General features: G+C 38.7%; 1 long non-coding RNA gene across 1 annotated transcript; it reads left to right on the forward strand.

The window, feature by feature from the left end:
* Positions 1 to 902: 902 nt before the first annotated feature.
* Positions 903 to 2,645, forward strand: LOC133546538 (uncharacterized). Its single transcript, XR_009805232.1, has 2 exons — positions 903 to 1,926; positions 2,419 to 2,645. It is a non-coding gene; the product is annotated as an uncharacterized LOC133546538 (long non-coding RNA).
* Positions 2,646 to 19,829: the final 17,184 nt, after the last annotated feature.

The raw sequence follows: 19,829 nt of genomic DNA on the forward strand, positions 1-19,829 counted from the left end.
GAATGTGTAGAAGCCTTCCCAGCGAAACATGCTTCTTCCGCTGCAGTGGCAAAAGCACTTTTAACTGAAATTGTGGCAAAGTGGGGCATTCCAAAGAAGTTATGGAGTGACAATGGTTCACATTTTGTAAATGAGGTGATACAGCAATTGTCTGATTATTTGCAAATTGATTTGAGAACTCATTGCAGCTACCGTCACAATCCGGAGGTGCTGTTGAAAGAGGAAACGGAACACTTAAATTAAAACTTGCCAAATGTTGTGAAGAGACTAAGCTCAGCTGGCCTAAATGTTTGCGGATAGTTGTCATGTACATGCCTATGCGGGTGTGCACGCGTCATAACCTGTCACCTTTTGAGATTCTGTTTGCAGTCCCCCCTAATGTGGGGATAGGACCATCAGGACCGCCAATTGAGACGACCCTCTGTGAACACGGACTGGTAAGATATTGCATATCTTTAACAAAGTGTTTTGCTAATATTTGAAGGCAAGTCTCTTTGGCGCTTCCGGGGCGAGCGGATCATCCTCTACACACCATTGTGCCGGCCGACTTCGTGCTTATCAAGAACTTCAGACGGAAGAGCTGGAAACAATGAGGCTGGCTCGGCCCGTTCCAAGTTCTCCTCGTCACCCACACTGCAGTGAAAGTGGAAGAACGGCCGACGTGGGTCCACGCTTCGCAATGCAAGGCGATTTCGGGCCCTGTAGCGGTGGCCGCAGAGGAGTGAGGAGCTGTAAAATCGCTTTTGGCTCCTACGGCAGGATCCGCGGCTGCAGAGACGAGGGTTACACACACCTCCCTCGCATCACATCTTTAGAGAAACACTACTAGTTTGCAGACACAGGTGAAGGCGCTGAGGGCCAAAATCACCAGGACAAATGTGTAGCGGACTCACAAAATGTCTCAAACTGCTATGTCTGTACATATATGCCTATAGCGGCGTCCAATCCACATGTCACACCTAAGCCTGTAATGGAGGGTTATAGATATTTTCCCAGGATGTGTTATACCTTTTTGCAGCAAATCTGAATGATACGGTTAAAGCGCATACGGGGACACCTTTGTCTTCGCTTGAAGATCCGAAGTTAGATTTTTATGATCGGTGGTCCGATAATGATACGAATGTGCTTTTTGGTCCAGTTTATATTAGGCCGGGTATGAAATGTGCGTGTTATGCGGTATCTTGGAGCCTTAGAGAGCCGCCAGTGCAGATGGGACAAATTCCACTGATGTATTGTTTAAATGTGACTAGTTCATGCACTACATATCACGGTAACACTAGTTTGAACATTTCACAGGCTGCGCAAGGAGGGGGCTGTTCTCCCTATTTTACAGATCAAACTGGCACGCGGCCTCAGGAGGATGTTCTGTGGCTTTGTGGCTTTAACGTTTATGTTAGATTGCCATAGAATTGGATGGGCCGTTGTGCTATGATAACAGCTGCTGACCACTCTTACATTGTGTCAGCTGTTCCGAGTCATAGGGGTAAGCGTGAGTATGCACCCCATGATGCGATTTGGGGTACAAATGTGCCTGCAGATCTTGAACTTTGGACACCAGGAGAAAAGGTGGCATTGTCATTGTTTCCACAGCCGGGCGTGGGGAAACTCATGCTTAGAATGGAGATGCTGAATCATCGGTTTTCAGGTTTTGTAAATTGGACAGTAACTATTACGGAGGCGAGCAGAGTGGAAATGAAGGCGTTACGGGCAGTGACTTTGCAAAATCGTATAGTATTAGACCATTTGGTAGCGAGCGTCGGAGGAGTTTGTGCTCTGCTGAATTCATGGTGCTGTACGTACATTCCAGACAATACTGGAGATGATTCCGTCATTTCGCAGGGTATTCAGAATTTGACTTCTCTGCGAGACGCAATAGGAGAAGATTTTGTGGTGGATCCGTCCTGAGTAGCAACTTGGCGTTCGTGGGTAATGCAAATTGGGACGATTATGCTAGTGGTCTTAGCTCTATTGTTTGTCTTGTCAGTTTGTGTGATTCCGCTGATAAGATCACTAATTACGTGTATGATTTCGTCTACGTTCGTTCAGTACACAGCCTTGGGACAAGGTGAGGTAGATTTCAAGGATGAAAATGAAGATCCGTTCTTTGAGATGTTACTTGATTATAATGTTGATTAGGTTGAGTATTTGTGTGGCGTTTTGTAATTTTATTTTTAATCATGTTATTACTTTCTAAGGGTTATTTGGTGTGTGTTTTTTTCGCTAGTTAGTAATGTTGTTGTTTGTAGTTTATTATAGTTAATAAAAGGGAGGATTGTGATAGCAAAATTACTTGTACTCATTTTAATTGATGATGTTCTTTAAACGGGTCGCCAAAAGTTGTTTATTAGGCTTAGGAATGTGACGTTCTGCAGGAGACCTCTGATCTGATCAAGCTCTGTCTTCTGTGTCATCCTTCAGGACAAACCACACCCTCTCCCCTTCACAGGACCTTGGGCATTCTTTTACTGGGATACTGTATGTTAATGAGCATGGAGAGTGGGACTTCTGAGAATATAATATTGTCATGACATATTCTAAAAGAGTTAGAACAAGCTGGAACGAACGGATGTGTCGTTCGGGTTTGGTCTCGCTTTGCAAAGCTTGTTATTATTTGTTTGTTACTCTAATAAATCATTTTAAAGCTATTGGTCACAAAAGGATCGTCTTTAGGAAATTTCCACGACAGCAGAGGCAGCAGAAGTCCACAGGAGGGCGCACGTTGCCTCTTAATAAGTCTGGTCTCTCTCGCTCTTTCTCTTTTTCTCTCTCTTTCTCTCTCTCTTGCTCTCTCTCCCTCTCTCTCACTCACTCTCTCTCTCTCTCTCTCTCTCTGTCTAGCTCTTTGTCTCTCTCTTGCTCTCTCTTTCTTTCTCTCTCTCTCTCTCTCTCTCTCTATATATATATATATATATATTATATATATATATATAAATATACATTTAATTTATACGTTAAACATGTATTTAATATTTATACACTAAACAAGTTTTTTTTTAATAATTATATATTAAACAGTTGTTTAATTAATAATTATACACTGAATAAGTTTTTAATACTCGTATATTAAACAGTTGTTTAATTAATACTTATACACTAAACATGTAAAGGAGGAATTGGAAGTCTGGGACACTAAATAAGGCACACTTGGAAGTAATGAAGTTCTTTGTGTGTGCAGTTGCAGCAGAAGTCCACAGGAGGGCGCACGTTCCCTCTTAATAAGTCTGGTCCTCTCTCTCTCTCTGTCTCGTTATGTCTCTCTCTATCTCTCTCACTCTCTCTGTCTTTCTCGCTCTCTTTCTCTCTCTCTCTCTCTCTATATATACATATATATATATATATATATATATATATATATATATTTATATTTAATTTATACGCTGAACATGTATTTAATATTTATACACTAAATACGTTTTTAATATTCATATATCAAACAGTTGTTTAATTAATACTTATACACTAAACATGTAAAGGAGGAATTGGAAGTCTGGGACACTAAATAAGGCACACTTGGAAGTAATGAAGTTCTTTGTGTGTGCAGTTGCAGCAGAAGTCCACAGGAGGGCGCACGTTCCCTCTTCAAAAGTCTGGTGCCCCCCTCCCCCCACATAAGTTATGTGTCTAGTTTTATCAGCCAGCCCTATTGGCCATTTTCCTACTTTTTTAACATCAGTCATGTGTCTATCATTATATATATTGTATTGTTTTACAGCCCAGCCCTATCGGCCTTTTTTCAAATGACTTTTTTAATTGGTTTCGATTTGATGTATTTTGCAATATATAGTGACATCGTTTAATCGCCCAGCCCTATCGGCTTTTTTCCATTTTTTCTATCTATGTGTCATGCTATTAAATTGATGTATCGGTGTCAGCCAGCGATCCTTGGTCCGCTTCCGATGGTGCGGAGGCTTGGAGGCGTGTGTGGACTAATGGAGGGGGTGTTTCCACCAGGCGTGTATGGAGGCCTATTTCATTCAGGGGAGGAGCCAGAAATGATGACGTGAGAAGCCCCGTGACCGCTTCGGGAAGCAGTACAGATTTGCCGGGAAATTCGACAAGTGATAAACCGCCCAAGCTCCATCGAAAATGTTGTCTTTTGAGTCTTGTGGTCAGTTGGGAATATGGAGAGAGAATAAAAACAGTTTTTTAAATGCCACTAGAATCAAAGAAGGATGACAAACTGAATCAAAACAACAAACTTGATGTCCATTTCATAAACATTAGATTACTGATTGTTGTTGGTAACGTCAACAAAACTTTGATAGCACAAAGGTTGGCGCGTTGGCCTTTTATTCTACAAGACGTGAGTTCCATTCTTGGCAACGTCAGTTCCCAATTGTGTTTATCAATGGAAAACAATACACTTATTAAAGTAAAGCTTTCTGTATTAATTATTTTCAAGCAGCTACCAGAAATCCATAGCTGGATAAGGGAGAGGTTTTTGAAATAATAAAAAAAAGAATCACCTATAACCAAAAATAGAAATGAACTAAATCTCCTCTGTTCTGTACATCATTGTCCAAGTGACATTATATTGTCATCTTCCTCTTTATGCCATTTCCTCAAGGTGACAGAAAAACATGATACAACCTGCCTATCATGTGATTCTACCATGTTGGCAAAATACAAACACACAATATATTGACATATATAACACATAAAACATGGAATTAGAAGTGAACAGTACCCATCCCTACCAGCAAGTGTTGTTGTACTGGAAACTAATTTACAAACACAACTTCATCACACACAATACTCCACTATGGAATTGTTCTTATATTCAAATGAGAAACAAATCCATCTTTGTACAGCTATGGTTTGAAAAAGGCATTTGGTCACTGATGCACTTATTGAATGATAAAGATATTTTAATATTTGAAGATTTCATTAAGCACAACCTGCAAATAAAAAATATTACAAAATTTAAAAAGGCTTTCATTCAAAATATTCTAGTTACTGCATCTTTTTTTAATTCTTTACTATTTCTTCTTCTTATTATTTTCTCTGGAACAAAAAAATACTCATAACTTTAGTTTCCATTCTTTCTAAGGCAAAAGAGTTAATCACAGAAAAATAAAGATGGAATTGAGCACTTAAAATAATATTTTGTATGTTGTTTTGCAATTGAAGACAACACTTGTTGGTTCTGTGATAGGGAAACACAATAAACAGTTTATTTTAAGAATGTATGCAAAGTAAATCTCTGTGGGATGATGTACAATATTGGCTTTTGTCTGATACTCCAAACTTTGACTGATATTGATGTTGTTTTGGGGATGTTGAAAAAGAAAAAAAAAAAAATACATGAAAAATGTTTAAAACACAATACTGGATTTATTTGATGTATCCACAAATGTAAATTTGTAAAAACAAAACCATCCTTTCACATTTATACTGCATAAAGGTCTGGGGACATACATATAAAACAATCACAACACAATCAAATACAGAGTAATAAATGAAGTGGTCCAGAAGATGTTTCAGATGTGAACCAGTACATATGTATATCATATAAAGGTGATAATCTATGGGATTATTAACAATTACAAATAAAATATGTAATACTTCAATATTTCATATGAATCTGAAATTGCATGATGATATCTATCTATATATCTATATATCTATATATATATATATATATATATATATATATATATATATATATATATATATATATATATATATATACATATATGTATATATATATATATGTGTGTGTGTGTGTGTGTGTGTGCGCGTGTGTGTGTGTACATACACACAAAATGTTTTTTCCATGTAAAATAAGTCTCGTACTGTTTACTCAAATTGTTCTTTCTTTTTTTTTAAATAAATTTACACATTGTTGCATATTAAGGCATGTGCTGGACTGAAAATAGCACTAATATAAAATATCTAATCTATAAATGTAGAAGCACATTAAGAATATTGTTACTCAAACAACAATGTCACCAGAGGTGAGTAGTAACGCGTTACATTTACTTGAGTAACTTTTGGGATAAATTGTACTTCTACGAGTAGTTTTTATGCAACATACTTTTACTTTTACTTGAGTATATTTATAGAGAAGAAACGCTACTTTTACTCCGTTCCATTTATCTACATTAAGCTCGCTACTCGCTACTTTTTTTTATGGATCTATTAATGTTTATTTTGGTTAATGACAGAGCTTCAAAGTAGGAACTACGCATGCCTGCGTTTCACCAATCACATGCAGTCACTGGTGACGTTGGACCAATCAAACAGAGCCAGGTGGTCACATGACCGTGATACGTAAAACCCGACTTAAACGTGTTGACAAACTTATTGGGGTGTTACCATTTAGTGGTCAACTGTACGGAATATGAACTGTACTGTGCAATCTAATAATACAAGTTTCAATCAATCAATCAAAAGTTTAAAGGAAAAAATACACTTTTTATTTCAACCGTACTTCCCGTCAAAAGCCTAAAGACTGATCGCACAGTTCCTGTTTTCACAATAAAAGCGCCGCTCCATCGCGCCTGCATTAACAAAATAAGAGTCTCCGAAAGCCAGCGCAAACAAGCTAGCAAGCAACGGAGATTGCCGCCAATGTATTTCTTGTAAAGTGTATAAAAACGAATATAGAAGCTGGACAAATAAGATGCCAAAAACCAACGACTTTCATGTGGTATTAGACAGGAAGGAGCAACTTTTTTTCTCCTCCATTTGAAAACGTGGACGTCTGATTCCAATCAATGCAAGTCATCAGAATCAGGTAATACACCAACTTATATTCTTGTCTTCATGAAAGATAGGAATCTATATGTTAAACATGCATGTATATTCATTAAAACACCTTTAACATGTCAACAAAAACAGCAAAATAAATAAATATAAATTATATACTGTATATATAAATGTATGTGTAAATATATGTGTGTGTATAAATGATGTGTGTGTATGTATGATATGTGTGTGTATGTATATGTATATATGAGGTAGATCACCTCGACTTGATCATTTATTAAGTAATTGATTAATGTTGAAAAACTTATTGGGGTGTTACCATTTAGTGGTCAATTGTACGGAATATGTACTGTACTGTGCAATCTACTAATACAAGTTTCAATCAATCAATCAATCAATCAATCAATCAAATCAATGAATGCCTACTGAGCCTATGGTGCTGTTAAGTTATTGTGGCTCAATGTGCCATTTTTTAATTTTATTTTAATGTACTATTATTTAATATATATTATTGTTTTAGTTGCTTAAGAGATATTCCTGTCTCTGAATTTGCTCATTGCTATTTTTATGTTTTTGTGCATTATTTGTTGCCGTAATCATTAAACAAACAGGTTACTCATCAGTTACTCAGTACTTGAGTAGTTTTTTCACAACATACTTTTTACTTTTACTCAAGTAAATATTTGGGTGACTACTCCTTACTTTTACTTGAGTAATAAATCTCTAAAGTAATAGTACTCTTACTTGAGTACAATTTCTGGCTCCTCTACCCACCTCTACCCGTGAACACACACATCTGACTATCAGGTACTGTTAAACTCACTAAGACACTAGCAACACAATAGAAAGATAAGGGATTTCCCAGAATTATCCAAGTAAATGTGTTTAAAAACATCTGAATCCGTCCCAATGCAATCGCGTTTTTTTTTTTTACTTGTTATTTTTTTTCTTGTCCTTAGCTATCAATATCCTCAAACACGAATCTTTCATCCTCGCTCAAATTAATGGGGAAATTGTCGTTTTCTCTGTCCGAATAGTTGTTTTTGTTGGAGGCTCCCATTAAAATCAATGTGAAGATGTGAGGAGCCATCAACATGTGACGTCATCGTCTGCGATTTCCGGTAAAGGCAAGGCTTTTTTATCAGCACCAAAAGTTGCGAACTTTATCGTGGATGTTCTCTACTAAATCCTTTCAGCAAAAATATGGCAATATCGCGAAATGATCAAGTATGACACATCGTTTAAATAAGAAAATCTCATTTCAGTAGGCCTTTAAACATATATATATATGTAGGATTTTATATATATATATATATATATATATATATATATATATATATATATATATATAATACATATATATATATATATATATATATAATCCTACATATTGGCAGCCATAGTGATTCATTTATTCAGCGGAGCAATACAACCTGGATCCGACAAAAAAGTAAACACAAATGCTGTCTTCCCCGCTGATAAAACATGATAGCAACATGCATCTGCTAGCTCAGGATTGCCCCCACTTCTCAATGTGGCGAGTTGGAGTACTACAAGAGACACTTTAATACAGTACTTAAATCTGTATTTTGATAATGATAACGATGATGATGATGTATCCGTTCAAGTGAACAAATGGATCCACAAGGGACAACAACACTTTCCACAGACTACACACACATAGTAAACATCAATATTAGAAGCCCAGAACAATATATTTGAAGAAGACTTTAGAGTTAAAAGTGAAGATGTGAGGTGAAATAAGTACAAATGCAACAATAAAAACAAGCAACTCCACTCACGATGGCTCTAAAGTTCAGTGATGTGTTGCTAACTTCAGCCTTTTTCTTCTTTGTTGATGTTTTGCTGTAGTTAACATCCATGATGTAACAATGCTGCTCATCTACCAGAGTCCACGTTTTGATTCATTCATACTTTTAATTGGATAATAACATTAATAAAATGCAATGGAAACAATGTGTGGAAAAAAACAAATGAAAATAATAAAATGTCGCTACATATATAATGTTTAATACATGCACACAACTTAAAAAGTAACTACAGGACAACATATAACCTACTCAGTGACTTAGTGGTTAGAGTGTCCGTCCTGAGATGGGTAGGTCGTGAGTTCAAATCCCGGCCAAGTCATACCAAGACTCAGCATTAAGGGTTGGAATTGGGGGTTAAATCACCAAAAAATGATTCCCAGGCGCGGCACCGCTGCTGCCCACTGCTCCCCTCAGCTCCCAGGGGGTGATCAAGGGTGATTGGTCAAATGAAGAGAATAATTTCGCCACACCTAGTGTGTGTGTGACAATCATTGCTACTTTAACTTTAGAAGCCTACTGAAATTAGATTTTCTAATTTAAACGGGAATAGCAGGTCCATTCTATGTGTCATAATTGATCATTTCGCGATATTGCCATATTTTTGCTGAAAGGATTTAGTAGAGAACATCCACGATAAAGTAGGCAACTTTTGGTCGCTAATAAAAAAGCCCTGCCTTTACTGGAAGTATGTGCGCGTGACGTCACGAGTTGTAGGACTCCACGCATATTCACACCAGCAGTAACAACAATTCGGACCGAGAAAGCGACAATTTCCCCATTAATTTGAGCGAGGATGAAAGATTTGTGAATTAGGATATTGATAGTAAAGGACTAGAAGAAAAACAAAAAAAAAACGCGACGGCTCCGGGAGACGGCAGTGTGAGCGTTTCAGATGTAATTAGACACATTTACTAGGATAATTGTGGAAGATCACTTATCTGCTTATTGTTTTAATAGTGTTTTAGTAAGATTGTAAAAACATACCTCGAGGTCGGATGGCTGCGGTGAACACGCCAGTGTCTCAGAGAGAAGCCGAGGAGCCAAGCTCACAGCTGCTGCAGGGCGACAAATAATCCAACGATTTTTCCGGTAAGATATATATCACAATTTCCCCATCCAAAAACATGCTCGTTGACGTAGAGAAAACATGTTCGCTTGACCGCTCTGTGTTAAAAACAAACAAAGAAACACCGGCTGTGTCTCGGTGCTAAAGACAGCTGCAATCCACCGCTTTCCACCAACAGCATTCTTCTTTATAATCTCCATTATTAAATGAACAAATTGCAAAAGATTCAGCAACACAGGTGTCCAAAATACTTTGTAATTGCGCAATGAAAAGAGACGACTTTTAGCCGTGTTTGGTGCTACGCTAATATGTCCCCTCCAACAGGTGACGTCACGCGTATGCGTCATCATTCCGCGACATTTTTAACAAGTAACTGGAGAGAAATTTAAAGGGTAACATTATCACAATTTCAGAAGGGTTAAAACCAATAAAAAACAGTTCCCAGTGGTTTATTTTATTTTTTGAAGTTTTTTTCAAAATGCTATCCATCATGGATTATCCCGAAAAAAGGCTTTAAGTGCCTGATTTTCGCTATCTGTAAATCCACCCGTCCATTTTCCTGTGACGTCACATAGTGACGCCAATACAAACAAACATGGCGGATAGAACAGCAAGATATAGCGACATTAGCACGGATTCAGACGTGGATTTCAGCAGATTCAACAGATTACGAATGTTTTGAAACGGATGGTTGGAGTGTGGAGGCAGATAGCGAAAACGAAATTGAAGAAGAAACTGAAGCTATTGAGCGAATAGCTATTGAAGCTATTCGGCGATCGCCTTCTAACCAACGATTGCATCTTTTGACCACAGGAGCAACTTAAATCCATCGATTGGTAAGTGTTTGTTTAGCATAACATGTGGGTGGAGGGAAAGGCTGGAGGCAAATATAGCTACAAATGTACATACAGCTAGCCTAAATAGCATGTTAACATCGATTAGCTACCAGTCATGCCATGACCAAATATGTCTAATTAGCACATAAGTCAATAACATCAACAAAACTCACCTTTGGGATTTCGTAGACTTTATCGTTGGAAATGCATCTGCTTTGAGTGTCGGAGGATATCCACACATCTCTGTGCCATGTCTGTCGTAGCATCGCCGGTAAAATGTGCAGAACAAACAAGGGACTTTCGCATCTTTTGACAATGGTGCAACTTGAATCCGTCGATTGGTATGTGTTTGTTTGGCATTAAATGTGGGTGGAGGGAAAGGCTGGATGCAAATATAGTTACAAATGAGGCATAACGATGCAATATGTACATACAGCTAGCCTAAATAGCATGTTAGCATCGATTAGCATGCCATGCTAATCGATGCACAACTTTAATCCGTCCCTGTTCATGTTGTTACACCCTCCAACAACACACCGACGAGGCATGATGTCTCCGAGGTACGGAAAACAGTAGAAAAAACGGAAAATAACAGAGCTGATTTGACTTGTGTGTGTAATGTGTTTGAGAAAATGGTGGATTGCTTCCCGTTGTAACGTCACAGGTGAAAGGTCATTGCTCCGACAGCGAACAATTGAAAGGCGTTTAAATCGCCAAATTCATCCTTTTAGAGTTCGGAAATCCATTAAAAAAAACATATGGTCTTTTTTCTGCAACATCAAGGTATATATTGACGCTTACATCTGTCTGGTGATAATGTTCCCCTTTAAAATTGCAATTTAGTAAAGTAAAAAGGCCGTATTGGCATGTGTTGCAATGTTAATATTTCATCATGGATATGTAAACTCTCAGACTGCGTGGTCGGTAGTAGTGGCTTTCAGTAGGCCTTTAAATTTAACAGTAGAAGATGAGAGGCACTACATACAACATCAAATATACATTCATATTAAACATGCTGTGTTTTTAAAGTACATTTAGCACAATCACTAAGTGTTTTTAAATCCCTGCAGCTTCCATGGCTGTTACACACTTGTGTTTACTGTCCTGATACTTATGCCGGAACATCTTATCACACACAGTGCAACTAAATGGTTTTTCTCCAGTGTGTTCTCATGTGTGTGGTCATGACAAGATTTGTGGAGAAATGCTTCTTACAAACAGGGCAAGTCAAAGGTTTCTCTCCAGTATGTGTTCTCATGTGTGCGGGCATCTTAGGCTTTGTGGAGAAACTCTTCTTACAAACAGAACAAGTAAAAGGTTTCTCTCCAGTGTGTGTTCTCATGTGTATGGAGATGTCAGGCTTTCTGGAGAAACACTTCTTACAAACAGAGCAAGTTAAAGGTTTCTCTCCAGTATGTGTTCTAATGTGTGTGATCATATGTTGCGTTGTGGAGACACGCTTCTTACAAACAGAGCAAGTCAAAGGTTTCTCTCCAGTATGTGTTCTCATGTGTGAGGACATGTTAGACTTTCTGGAGAAATTCTTCTTACAAACAGAGCAAGTAAAAGGTTTCTCTCCAGTGTGTGTTCTCATGTGTCTGGTCATGGCAGGCTTAATGGAAAAACTCTTCTTACAAACAGAGCAAGTAAAAGGTTTCTCTCCAGTATGTATTCTCATGTGTATTTTAATATAACTCTTGTGTCTAAATGATTTCCCACATTCAGAGCAGTCAAAGTATTTGTTATTAGTGTGATGTCTCGTATCACCTTTGGAGTCATTTTTACTCTCCAAAGGTTTTTGGATGTGGTCACTGTGATCAGAAGAGTGTGACATCATGTGATCCATGTCTGACAGTGGAGCAAAGATGCTGTCTGGTTCTGACTTTATATCTTCACAATGCTCTCCATCAGCTTCTGTGATGTGTTGACTTACAAGCTCCGCCCCTCTGTTCTCCTCACTTTGACTGTGATGAAGCTGTAAGGACTGAGCTTCATCTTCATCATTAGCCTCCTCCACCCTTTGAAGCTGCTTCGACAGTTCCTCCTCTTCCTCTTTAATGTGGGAGGGGTCCTGTAGCTCCTTCTGTCCCACACTGGAGCTCCACTCCTGCTGCTTAGAGGGAATATCTTCATGACTCTCTGCTGACACCTGCTGGACGTCTGCAGAACATAAAACACAAATGAGGTGTTACTGTATAGAAGTTTGCAGTATTCAAACTATTCACATGTGAGCTAGGCCAAACAGACAGTGATGGGCAAGCGACCTGGAAAATGTATTAAGCTAAGCTACAAGTTACTCCCAATTAAATGTAGCTAAGCTATCCTCAGAGAATTGTAGCAAGCTACACTACACGCTACACTGCAAAAGCAGCGTAAAAATACCCACCATCTCAAACAGGTAAATTCCCAAACAAAATGAAAATAGCTAAAATTGCACCAATTTATCAGACTGGAGACAGACACCAATTTACAAATTATAGACCTGTTTCTTTACTTCCACAATTTTGTAAAATCATTGAAAAACTGTCGGATTAGAGAGTTTTACAAACAAACATAACATATTAGATGAGAACCAATATGTATACAGAGCTAATATTTCAACTTCGATGGCTGTAATAGAAATGACAGAAGAAATGACCAATGCAATAGATAGTAAAAAAAAAATATGCAGCAGCAGTGTTTATTGATCCAACTAAAGCATTTGACACTATTAATCACAATATTTTAATCAAAAAACTATACTGGTATGGCATCAGAGGGTTGGTCTTAAACTGGATTCGAAGATATTTAACCAACAGGAAACAATACGTGAAGCTAGACGAACACACTTCTACAACACTAAATATATCCTGTGGTGTACCTAAGGCAGGGGTGCCCACACTTTTTCTGCAGGCGAGCTACTTTTCAATTGACCAACTCGAAGGGATCTACCTCATTTATATATATCATTTATATTTATTTATTTATGAAAGAGACATTTTTGTAAACAAGTTAAATGTGTTTAATGATAATACAAGCATGTGTAACACATATAGATGTCTTTCTTTCACCAAGACAAGAATATAAGTTGGTGTATTACCTGATTCTGATGACTTGCATTGATTGGAATCAGACAGTAATGATGATAACGCCCACATTTTCAAATGGAGGAGAAAAAAAGTTGTCCTTTCTGTACAATACCACATGAAAGTGGTTGGTTTTTGGCATCTAATTCATCCAGCTTCCATACACTTTACAAGAAAAACATTGGCGGCAAATTCCGTAGCTTGCTTGATTGACATTCACGGCACCCGAGGGTCTTGTGAGATGACGCTGGCTGCTGCCAGTTCATTATTTTGAAAAAATGACAGAGAGGAAGGCGAGAAACACTTTTTATTTCAACAGACTTTCGCGCCGTCCATTCCGTCAAAACTCTAAAGGCCGACTGCACATTTCCTATCTTCACAATAAAAGCCCTGCTTCATGCTGCCTGCGCTAACTAAATAAGAGTCTCGGAAAGCTGGCGTGCACAAGTGATGTGCACGCCAGCTTTCTGAGGGATCGCTTGTGCACGCCAGTTTTCCGAGACTCTTATTTAGTTAGCGCAGGCAGCATGAAGCAGGGCTTTTATTGTGAAGATAGGAAATGTGCAGTCGGCCTTTAGAGTTTTGACGGAAGGTACGGCGCGAGAGTCTGTTGAAATAAAAAGTGTTTCTCGCCTTCCTCTTGGTCATATTTTAATAATAATGATCTTGCAGCAGCCAGCGTCATCTCACAAGACCCTCCGGTACCGTGAATGTCATTTAAGTGACGTCTTGGTGAAGATTGATGATCACTCATTTTTAGGTCTATTTTTTTTAAAAGCCTGGCTGGAGATCGACTGACACACCCCCCGCGGTCGACTGGTAGCTCGCGATTGACGTAATGGGCACCCCTGACCTAAGGGATCAAAACTAGGACCAACATGGTTCAAGCTTTATATAAATGACATTTTTAAAGTTATAAAATATTTAAAATTTGTATTATTTGCGGATGATACAACAGTGTTTTGTTCAGGAGAGAACACACAGAAGATAATACAAATAATAACAGAAGAAATGAACAAATTAAAAAGATGGTTTGACAAAAACAGACTATCTTTGAATTTCGGTAAAACTAAAATAATGCTATTTGGTAAAAGTAGAAAAGAAGTGTCAAACACAAATACAAATAGACGGAATAGATATTGAAAGAGTAAATGAAACCAAATTTCTAGGTATAATGATTGATGATAAAATGAACTGAAAATCTCATGTAAAAAATTTACAACATAAAGTAGCAAGAAACACGGCAATAATGAATGAAGCAAAACATGTTCTGGACCAAAAATCACTTCATATTCTCTACTGCTCACTAGTGATACCATATCTGAGTTATTGTGCAGAAAAATGGGGAAATAACTGCAAAAGTACACTTCATTCACTAACAGTGTTACAAAAAAGATCAGTTAGAATAATACATCATGTTGGATATAGACAACATTCAAACAATTTATTTATTGAATCAAAAATACTGAAATTCCACAACATAGTGAATTTGCAAACAACTAAAATTATACACAAACCAAACTATAACCTGCTAGCCAAGAATATACAACAATTTTTCTCAAAAAAAAGAGGAGAAATATAATCTTAGAGAAAAATGTAATTTAAAACATTTGTATGCACGTACAACACTTAAGACCTTAAGCACATCAGTATGTGGAATTAAATGATGGGATGCATTAAGCAAAGCAATCAAACAATGTACTAATATCATCCACTTCAAGAAACTCTTCAAACTTCAAGTCTTTACAAAGTAGAAAGAAGAAGAACCATGATAATAAACATTCTGAATTTATGTCATCAATCCATTCATTTTCTAGATGTTCTTACTCATCTCACCATATGAAATGTAACTTACTTCACTGAGAGTTATTTATTTATTTTTATTGTGATTACTTATGGAGTATATTGTCAATAAATTAAGAACTGGAAGTGAACACAAGTTTTAGCAACTGTTATGTAAAAGAATCAATCATCAATCAATCAGTATTTATTTATATAGCCCCAAATCACAAATGTCTCAAAGGACTGCACAAACCATTACGACTACAACATCCTCGGAAGAACCCACAAAAGGGCAAGGAAAACTCACACCCAGTGGGCAGAGAGAATTCACATCCAGTGGGACGCCAGTGACAATGCTGACTATGAGAAACCTTGGAGAGGACCTCAGATGTGGGCAACCCCCCCCCCCCCCTCTAGGGGACCGAAAGCAATGGATGTCGAGCGGGTCTAACATGATGCTGTGAAAGTTCAATCCATAGTGGCTCCAACACAGCCGCGAGAGTTCAGTTCAAGCGGATCCAAGACAGCAGCGAGAGTCCAGTCCACAGGAAACCATCCAAAGCGGAGGCGGATCAGCAGCGTAGAGATGTCCCCAACCGATACAGGCGAGCGGTCCATCCTGGGTCCCTACGAGCGGTCCATGCTGGGTCTCGACTCTGGACAGCCAGTACTTCATCCATGGTCATCGGACCGGACCCCCTCCACAAGGGAGGGGGGGGACATAGGAGAAAGAAAAGAAGCGGCAGATCAACTGGTCTAAAAAGGAGGTCTATTTAAAGGCTACAGTATACAAATGAGTTTTAAGGTGAGACTTAAATGCTTCTACTGAGGTGGCATCTCGAACTGTTACCGGGAGGGCATTCCAGAGTACTGGAGCCCGAACGGAAAACGCTCTATAGCCCGCAGACTTTTTTTGGGCTTTGGGAATCACTAACAAGCCGGAGTCCTTTGAACGCAGATTTCTTGCCGGGACATATGGTACAATACAATCGGCAAGATAGGATGGAGCTAGACCGTGTAGTATTTTATACGTAAGTAGTAAAACCTTAAAGTCACATCTTAAGTGCACAGGAAGCCAGTGCAGGTGAGCCAGTACAGGCGTAATGTGATCAAACTTTCTTGTTCTTGTCAAAAGTCTAGCAGCCGCATTTTGTACCAACTGTAATCTTTTAATGCTAGACATGGGGAGACCCGAAAATAATACGTTACAGTAATCGAGACGAGACGTAACAAACGCATGGATAATGATCTCGGCGTCTATAGTGGACAAAATGGAGCGAATTTTAGCAATATTACGGAGATGAAAGAAGGCCGTTTTAGTAACGTTTTTAATGTGTGACTCAAAGGAGAGAGTTGGGTCGAAGATAATACCCAGATTTTTTACCGAGTCACCTTGTTTTATTATTTGGTTGTCAAATGTTAAAGTTGTATTATTAAATAGAGGTCGGTGTCTAGCAGGACCGATAATCAGCATTTCCGTTTTTTTGGCGTTGAGTTGCAAAAAGTTAGCGGACATCCATTGTTTAATTTCATTAAGACACGCCTCCAGCTGACTACAATCCGGCGTGTTGGTCAGCTTTAGGGGCATGTAGATGCTGAAGAGTACAGGGCCAAGGACCGAACCCTGGGGAACTCCACACGTTACCTTAACATAGTCCGAGGTCACATTGTTATGGGAGACGCACTGCATCCTATCAGTAAGATAAGAATTAAACCAAGACAGGGCTGAGTCTGACATACCAATTTGTGTTTTGATACGCTCTAATAAAATATTATGATCGACGGTATCGAAAGCAGCGCTAAGATCGAGGAGCAGCAACATAGATGACGCATCAGAATCCATCGTTAGCAATAGATCATTAGTCAATTTTGCGAGGGCTGTCTCAGTCGAGTGATTTGCCGTGAAACCGGATTGAAAGGTTTCACATAGATTTTTAAAAGCTAAGTGTTCATTTAGCTGCTCTGCAACAATTTTTTCGAGGATTTTCGAAATAAAGGGAAGGTGAGACACCGGTCGGTAGTTTACCATGAGGTCAGGATTGAGGTTAGGTCTTTTAAGGAGAGGATGAATAACCGCTTTTTTGAATGCTAGGGGAACAGTGCCCGAGGAAAGTGATAAGTTTATAATATTTAGCACTGATGGACCTAATAATACAAAAAGCTCCTTGATAAGTTTCCCAGGAAGTGGGTCAAGTAAACATGTTGTTTGTTTTATTCCATTTACACGTTGTAACAATTCTTCTAGTGTTATTTCATCAAAACGAGAGAAACTATCTTGGATATTTGCAGTATCCGCCGTATATACAGTCGTATCTGTGTTACTATAACCCAGTTGTAGCTGAGACGCATTGTCTTTAATCTCCTTTCTAATAAGTTCAATTTTCTTATTAAAGAACTTCATAAAGTCATCTGCCGAATGGGTGGAGCTACTGGAAGGAGTCCCTTGTTGGGTTAGCGATGCTACTGTACTAAACAAAAATTTTGGATCGTTTTTATTAATGCGGATGAGATTTGAGTAATAATTAGTTTTAGCTAAGGTAAGCATGCGTTTATAAGTTATTAAACCATCACTCCATGCTTGATGGTGCACCTCAAGTTTAGTCGTGCGCCATTTGCGTTCCAGCTTTCTACATAATAATTTCTGAGCTCTAGTTTCTTCAGTAAACCATGGCGTACGCCTTTTTGGAGCCTTTTTTAACTTCAGCGGTGCTATGTTATCAATGGTTTCGCGCAGGGCGTTGTTAAAGCTGTTAGTGAGGTTATCAATAGAGCCCACATACTTTGGGAACGGTGCCATTACCGAGGGCAGTAGGTCAGCAAGAGTCGTCGTTGTGGCAGCATTAATGTTGCGGCTGCTATAGCAGTTTTTATTATTATTAGCTTGCCGAACATGAGTCTGAACTTCGAATTTTATAAGGTAATGATCGGACATTACTTTAGTATACGGGAGTATCATAACTTTGGAAATGGTGATACCTCTGACAAGCACTAGGTCTATCGTATTACCGCTGCGATGCGTCGGTTCATTTATTATTTGTGTAAGACCACAGCTATCAATTATAGTCTGGAGCGCCACGCACGGTGGGTCCAATGGGGTATTCATATGGATATTAAAGTCCCCCATTATAATTATATTATCGGCGTGTGTCACTAAATCAGCAACAAACTTTGAGAATTCACTAATAAAGTCCGAATAGGGCCCTGGGGGGCGGTAGATAACGGCCAGGCACAGAGGCAGAGGTGTGGCAGACTTCATAGAAAGCAAATCAAACTATTTATATTTATTATTTAAGTTAGGACTAAAGTTAAAGTTTTCGTTGTATATTAGTGCGACCCCCCGACCCCTTTTAAGGGGACGGGCAATATGCGCATTCGTATAGTTAGGTACACTCTGAGAGTTCAGAGTGTACCAAACAAAACAGGAAACGTCCTGACCTCAATTTTGTGTACAAGGCCTCATTTCTGAGAGTACAGAGTGGACCAAACAAAACAGGAAACGTCCTGACCTCAATTTGACTCAGTGTGCCAAACACTGCACATACAGGAAACAGATACTTGAGCAACAACGAGCATAACAGGAAACCAAGAGTAGTTCAGCATAATTATTCCTAGACACGAGACACATAGCAACAGACGTCAGTCAGTAGACTGACCAATCAGATAACTACTGGCACAGTGTATATAAGCTGCTGTACAACAAACTCTCAGACAGATCGCTTTGGGTTTTACTGGTACTACTGTTCAAGTGTACTATACGATCTCCACTCTCTGCAGACTGCGTTCAATAAAATACTTCTACTTGACTCAACTCCTGCCTCCTCAAATTGTGTTCCTACTCCCGGCCCGGGTGAGACGGCACAAAAAGTGTCTCTCAACATGACGAAGCCCCAACAAGTTTTACTCTAACAAGAGGAAGGCGTGCTTAGGCAAGATTTGTTTTGTTTCACATTTTTCCTCACCCACTTTGTTCTGATTGAATGTCCCGAGTATACCAACGGATACAACTACCAGTTATATATTCACATTAATAAAAAAGAAAAAAAATGCATGTTCCAGTTAGTAGATATTTATTTTAAATGCAAAAAAACACTCCCGAAGAAATTGCACTGAATTTTGTTTCACTTCAATTAACAAAATACAACGAGCTAGCCAGGAGTTGAACCTAGAATTTTCTGATCCGTAGTCAGACATGTTATCCAGTGCACCACTAGCTCCGTGCCCTGTAATTTCGTACAGGTTGTATATTGTAAACATCTTAGGCCAAAGGAACACACAGTTTACATGAGGCTTACTACCAAAACAGGGCTTTACTGACTGCTTATGTTGGACTTTAAAATCTAGTGACCTTCTATTTGTTGCAGCCTGGGCCTTCACCAGCTCTACCTGTTGCAGCTAACCTCCACTAAAAATTGAAACAAAATGCTTCTGGCAAAACTCTGGGGAGCATCCAAGTTAAATCCAGCTCAGAGTTGGCAATTTTGGGAGAGGAGCTTCTTTTTTGGTCAAAACCTTCTTTGTTGATGACGATGTAAAAGTG

Source organism: Nerophis ophidion, unplaced genomic scaffold, assembly GCF_033978795.1.
Source record: "Nerophis ophidion isolate RoL-2023_Sa unplaced genomic scaffold, RoL_Noph_v1.0 HiC_scaffold_31, whole genome shotgun sequence".
Classification (NCBI taxonomy): domain Eukaryota; kingdom Metazoa; phylum Chordata; class Actinopteri; order Syngnathiformes; family Syngnathidae; genus Nerophis; species Nerophis ophidion.